The sequence below is a fragment of the Lepisma saccharinum genome, chromosome 5 (genome assembly GCF_977018435.1).
Source record: "Lepisma saccharinum chromosome 5, izLepSacc3.1, whole genome shotgun sequence".
Lineage (NCBI taxonomy): Eukaryota > Metazoa > Arthropoda > Insecta > Zygentoma > Lepismatidae > Lepisma > Lepisma saccharinum.
In genome coordinates this window covers 19,678,746-19,684,745 of record NC_139233.1, presented here as the reverse complement: position 1 = coordinate 19,684,745, position 6,000 = coordinate 19,678,746, and the positions used below count along the sequence as shown (strand labels likewise).

At 37.4% G+C, this 6,000-nt stretch overlaps 1 pseudogene; it reads right to left on the bottom strand.

The window, feature by feature from the left end:
- Positions 1 to 4,123: 4,123 nt before the first annotated feature.
- On the bottom strand, positions 4,124 to 4,933 carry LOC145988251 (protein mago nashi homolog pseudogene; annotated as a pseudogene).
- Positions 4,934 to 6,000: the final 1,067 nt, after the last annotated feature.

Sequence of the window (6,000 nt, the reverse complement as noted above, 5' to 3'; positions counted from 1 at the left end):
CGTAAACAACACAGCTCCTACGATACAAAGGCCATCGGGGAAGAATGGCAGAAGAGGGCGCCACTGCCAGCCGAGGGAACGGCAAAGGCTCTGGGGTGGAGAGTGCGACCGATGGACTCTCTCCAGAAGGAGCTTACCCTTGCCACGGAATAACCGCGCCTGAGAAGCAGTGTTTCCTTCCCCTCCCGTCAAGGGATTTAAAGGGAGCCGATGGAATCTCACCCTGACGTCACCAGATTCCACCAGCTGGAGAAAAAGCCTCACGGACATTCCGCGGCAAACGGTTGAAAACATTTGCGCGCTGGAAGCAAAGAAATATGTGGCAAAGATTGGTTCGGAAGAATATTGTGAAGAAATAAAAAAACAACTTTTTAAAAAATTATAGCCGGGTCATCTCCGATTACCTAGGTGACCCAGAGTATACGCCGCTGTACTGCGGAGTTTTAGCGATCACTTAATATTTTGTTCAATATATGCTATTGTGGTTAGGTTATGCATGTTAGGTTTGGTTCCCTTAGCATTAACATAAAGTCCCCAAGTGCTTTCTAGTAAGGTTCCGATTTACTTCTACATTCATTCCCACGCTTCTACGATATTTACTGTCGCTTCTCGGCAGAGAATATGTTGTCCATGAGAAGTGCGTAAGGTAATTTTCAAGTTGTTATTTTCGACATAAATAACTTTTTTCAAGTCCAAACAGCACTCATTACTTTAAGGAAGGTTCAAATTTCATGTGACAATTATTTCCAAAATTCTATGATAATTAGTCTTTGTGCTAGGAGAAATCATAAAACAATCAGAACCGTTACCAAACACAATTTCCATTGTATATAACCAATGTTTCAAAAGATGTTTGCAAAGGGCAGTAAAAAATCTTTGCATATATCTGGGAAGTCACATTCATAGTGCAATTAATAAAACTGCACTGTACTGTACTGTACAATAATGTCAGTTTATTCTTTGCAGATGTGAGGGACAGAATGGTCTAACTTTTGTATGTAGGATGATCAGAGTTCTCACATGAACTCTAAATGCGTTTTCCCTGAGATTTCCAGAGCCCTCAATTTTCAATACACTGCATACTTTTATTAGAGATGGGACAGATTATTCGGTACTTTATCACTATTAGAATATTGGTGTATCACTAATATTACTGAAAATTTTACAAATTTTATATATTTATAAACATACTCTAACTTAGTGTAATATTCTGCCATTTTGTTAAAAAAAATTTATGAATGAATGCATGTAATTCACATGTCATGGTTTTGTAAAGTCAATGTTTAAGTACACAGTTCTATAAGTGATGGAACTTATCTGGCCCTTATGGCAATAGCATTTCTTCAGATCAAAAAATGTAGTACACTGTAACGGTATGGATTTGAGTCCGGAGGTGCTGTCCAGTCTCCAACCAAGCCAAGTCCAGGCTGTCCCCAGGCACATAGAAGATGGATAAGCATTATCATCACCAGCTCAGTATCACTAACCTATACCTTTCTTTCCAAGCAGTTCCCTTACCTCTAATACTACGGACGGGAATATTTTCATATATTAATAACTACTCTTCTTATTGTTACATGTTAGTTATGTGTCTAATTGTGTCGATACCCTACAGGTTCCCCCATTTAGTATTAAGGCTCTACCAAATTAATGAAGTGTATTCTCTTACAGCTCAAACCCCAGCCATGTGAGTTATGTTCCCTAACGGTAGATACGGGGTCACTCAAACCTACCATTTACAGTTACAACACACAAATTATGAAAAACTGATGCAACATAATCAAATGTGTTTTAGATAATCTCTTAAGCACTTTGGCAGTGAAATAATATTTCTTTAAGCAAACAAAACTTTGTTCTTCAAGGTAAAACTTCGGTATAATTTAACAATACAGGGAATTTCTCCAATTTGTTTGAAATTTCGGATACTTACTAATTTGGGTCTCCTAATCACGAATCTGCACTTAAAATTTGGCGCTCACGTATAGAAATTCCTGAATTGTGGCTAGCCTCCCGGACCATTGGCGCTAGCCCCACGAACCATTGGCACGTGGCTAGGTTAGGTTAGGAAACATAGTTAAATTTTAGGGTCGTAGTAATATCAGGAATATATATATATATTTCGTTCTTTAAGTATTCCAAATGGAAAATCTTGCGATAAATAATGAGCAATTGTGCATTGTCGGTTGCGATGACTGACCCTCTTATTTTGCAAGTTTGACACGTGAGCGCCAAATTTTAACTTCAGATTCGTGATTAGGAGCCCTAATTTAGTGAGTATGCCGAATTTCAAACAAAATGGAGAAATTCCAGGTATTGTAAAATAGTTCCAAAACTTCTACTGCAAGAGCAAAAGAGAACACTGTCAGCACTACACCATTATCATAGGCAATAGTCAAAAAATGGTTGCTTGGTGTAAAATGCATGTGGCACGAAGAGTGGCCCTACACCATGTAAATAACAAAATGAATCAATCTGGAAAGGATCATAGTTTTTAATTGCATTATGGTTTAAATATTTGTGAATGTATATAATTAGCATAAATCACCAATAAAAATTAATACCATCTGTAGCCTACATTCTTCACAGAAAAAATGAAGTCAAATTTTGCTGCAGTTTTAAAGCATCACACGCTTAACACACTTCCCTTAATGCTTTTCATGCGTTCAGGCTATGTCATCACACTGAAGCTTGTTTTTCCTTAATTTTTTTTGTAATGGCTAGGACACACCACAAAGTACTTAATATTTCTATGGAATCAGTTCATTATGAATATTTTAAACCATGCCTAGAATCTTACATTTTATGTGTGACTGTCACACATGTAACACTGGAATATATTTTTCTGCAAGAAATACATATGTGCTGAATGCATCATAAGCTTTCAGGTGCTAAAGTCTTAACTATTAGTGATCCGGTAAAATTTAAGTATCCCCAAAATGCATTTCTTCAAATTTACAAGAGAAATTACTTACCGAATGCAGTTTCTTTAGAATTGTGGAAGTTCAGGAAAGTGTTTTCTCACATCGTTCATTCAATTTTGTCGGTAAATCATCTATTTTTCGATATAAATTTGTGACCGATGCACGAAAGCTCTTGCATCCATATACTTACTTCCAGGTGGGTGTAGCCTATGTGTGATGATGTAATCCCAGTCAGTGTTTCCAAACACGTGTCTTTGTAACTGAAGAAGGTACGTTTCCGCAAATGGTTTGTGGGGCTATGCGAGAATGGTGTGTGGGGTTACGCATATTTTTTTTTCAAAACCAATTTATAACTATTGTAACCTATACGTGACCCTACCTCACCTAACCTTACCGGAAATGGTTCTTGTGGCTATGTATGAATGGTTCGTGGGGCTATGTGTCAATGGTTTGTGGGGCTATGTAGGTGTCTTTGGGTGGAGTGGGGTGGAAACACTGCATGCCGACTACGGTAGTGAAACTGTGACCGCCATTTAGCGTGTTACTGAAGGGGAAATGAAACTAACACAACTTACTTCATACGTTGAAAATATAGATTATTTCCGTAAAAAAATGAAATGGCACCTTCAAGAATCCTTAGGAATGCAGAATACGTAAGTACCAATGTGAAAAAGAAGAAAATAAAGACTTTTCGGTATAATTTAACAATACAGGGAATTTCTCCAATTTGTTTGAAATTTCGGATACTTACTAATTTGGGTCACCTAATCACAAATCTGCACTTAAAATTTGGTGCTCACATATAGAAATTCCTGAATTATGGCTAGTCCCACGAACCATTGGCGCGTGGTTAGGTTAGGTTAGGAAACATAGTTAAATTTTAGGGTCGTAGTAATATCAGGAATATATATATTTCGTTCTTTAAGTATTCGAAACAGAAAATCTTGCGATAAATAATGAGCAATTGTGCATTGTCGGTTGCGATGACTGACCCTCTTATTTTGCAAGTTTGACACGTGAGCGGCAAATTTTAACTTCAGATTCGTGATTAGGAGCCCTAATTTAGTGAGTATGCCGAATTTCAAACAAAATGGAGAAATTCCCGGTATTGTAAAATCGCTCCGAAATTGCAAGCGTTTCGGGGATACTTAACATTTAATAAAAAATGTTCTCGAAATGTTACCCAAACAAAAAGAATGCAGTCCAAGGAAAAGAAAATTTATATATATATCAAATTTTTACTTTTATATGTGTTCTACATGGGAGTTACTATGGTGAGGAAATGTGCAGTATTAAATAATGTTACTTTTATCTGATACAAATGACAAGAGTTTGTTGTCTCAAAGTTGCATTTTATTCAAAAGTTTCCAGTCTTTTTGCACTTAGATGGGCTTGATTTTAAAATGCAACCCTATGAGGGAAAACACCAGACACTTCAAGTCTTGTACCAAGTAATAAAAACATCGCAATCCTTCTGGATCCCTCGACTGATTGACATCAACCAGCGATCCAATTTTTGAAGTGGTGAACGAAATATGCTCATCTCCGATGACAATCTCCAATTCTTGACGTCCTACTCGATCTGGTTGTGGCCAAACGGAGTCGTCCTCTTGCATGATTTCAGAATCTTCGATTACTCTCTTCAATTCATCCATCACACAGTGGTGAACGTAAGCTTCTTTCCTGATCATAGTATCGTTTTTGTAATTCGAATTATTGGCATATCTTAGTTTACCATCTGGCCTGAACTCGAACTCCAAAAACTCATGGCCAAACTTTCCTTTGTGACCAACGTAATACCGAATATAAAAGTCCTTGCTGGTCATTGTCAATTTTCTGGCATTACAGTGAACACAGGTGGTTAAGTTCACACACTGTACAACACGAATAACAGATGTTAAAAAGACAATTGTTGCTTTAACACACACAAGTACAAATATCTTTCGTAGCTGCGTAACTCGGCTACAGCGCCTTCACTCGGCTTTTCTGTTACATACATACTTTTCTCTGATGGGTGCTGCTAATTTTCCTACACTGAAGCTCAAATTGCAAATATTACCTTCTCTAGAAAAGGAAATAAACTTACATTGTTACTTTTTAAAATTTCATTAAATAGAATTCACTGTACAATCATAAATCAAAGATTTAGTAACTTCTACCATCGGTCATTTTAAGGAAATTATGTATTAGTCACTTTGGCTTAAATTCGACAAAGGTGATAAAGGGTTTTTCTTATTGCACAACATTAAAGCAAACATTAGTTCTGCGTTGTAGTTCTGCGTCATAAGTTGCTAGGTTAGGCCATACGGTTAGGCTAGCTAGGTTTAGTTCTCTTAGCATAAATAATATTTTTTCAGTGCAATTAGACTAATAGAACCAACCCTAAAAGACCTAAACTAAACGTAGGCATTCCTCGTCTGAAGTCAGAACGAAAGGTTGCTTAAGTATTGTGCGATATATTGATTCGGTTGGAATCAACGTCGCTTTTCTTCAAATTTTGTCTAATTTTGACTATGCGGACGAGTGTTGTTATGAAACAGTTATAACTGAGAAAAATTAAATTTATAGACAAAATTATCGTTTTAGACTTGAGTTCGACCATGGTTCGACTACCGACTTTGATGAAATCACGATAAAACAAAGACCAGGTTTTCTGCCACGCGCATCTCTTTTGAGGTGGCAGCAGACACTACCATTTTTTTGGTCGGGACGGGATTTTTTTTTAAATCCCGACATTCGGGACAGGAAAAATTCGCCATTTGCCGACAAAGTCGGTAAATTTTCCGAACGGGAAATGTTCGAAATTTTTCGAAGCTCTGAAAATCTCGAATTCTACACGTCATTTTCAACTTAAGTGATTGTTTTACATTTCTGGAATAAAAACAAACCATTTCCGATAAGTTCCAGACACTTGCAATTCAGAAAACGTCGAGAATTCAAAACTTTTTTAAATGACCATTCGGTATTTCCCGACAGCTCGCGGTCCCGAAAAGTCGGGAAGTGATTTCCCAAAGTCGGGATCGGGACGCGAAATTCTCTTACCGATCCCGGTCCCGACTTTTCGGGATCCCGCACACCC